The following is a 720-nucleotide window of genomic DNA, read 5'->3' as shown; positions in this document are numbered from 1 at the left end:
TAGAGGCAGAAACAGGAGTTAGGAGGGGTAGAGGTAGACCTAGATTAGATTACTCTTCGCAAATAGTTAAGGATGTGGGCTGTTCTAGTTTTAGGGAAATGCGAAGTTTAGCTCAGGATAGGAAAGAGTGGAGGTGTGTGTCCAACCAGTCTTAAGACTGATGACCTTATGATGATGATGATATATATATTAACAAGGAGAATAATATGATTTAATTTAGTTTCAATTCATCGAAATAACACTAAAACTATAACTTAGGCTAATTAATACTAACGCTTTATCAGCTGGAGATTACCTTTAACCAGTGCGCGATTTTCCCACCGCTCTTCCTATTTTTGTCTAGTTTACTTTGAAATAGACTTAATTGAAGAGCCAATTCAAAACGACTACTTGAGTTCTCAAAGAATGAATAAAAAGCGAGATGAACTATTAAAAAAAAAGTATCTAAAATGGCGGTTGATGGAGCAACATGGAAAATACGCATACCCATTCGAATAAGAAAGAACCCAAAATTTTTAGACCATAACTAAACAATTTTTCTAAAGCACTAAATATATTTAATACGTCATGAACAATAACGTACAGTACAACTGACTGGAAATAAAAATGCCTAATTTATAGCAGTTCTGTCTTTTTACTGTATAAAACAACTGATTAACAAAGTAAAAATATAGGCACAGTATTAATATATAAAATTTTTACATATTATAAAGTTGACCT

The sequence above is a fragment of the Agrilus planipennis genome, unplaced genomic scaffold (assembly GCF_000699045.2).
Source record: "Agrilus planipennis isolate EAB-ADULT unplaced genomic scaffold, Apla_2.0 scaffold9, whole genome shotgun sequence".
Taxonomy (NCBI): Eukaryota; Metazoa; Arthropoda; class Insecta; order Coleoptera; family Buprestidae; genus Agrilus; species Agrilus planipennis.
Note: the sequence above shows the minus strand (reverse complement) of the source record.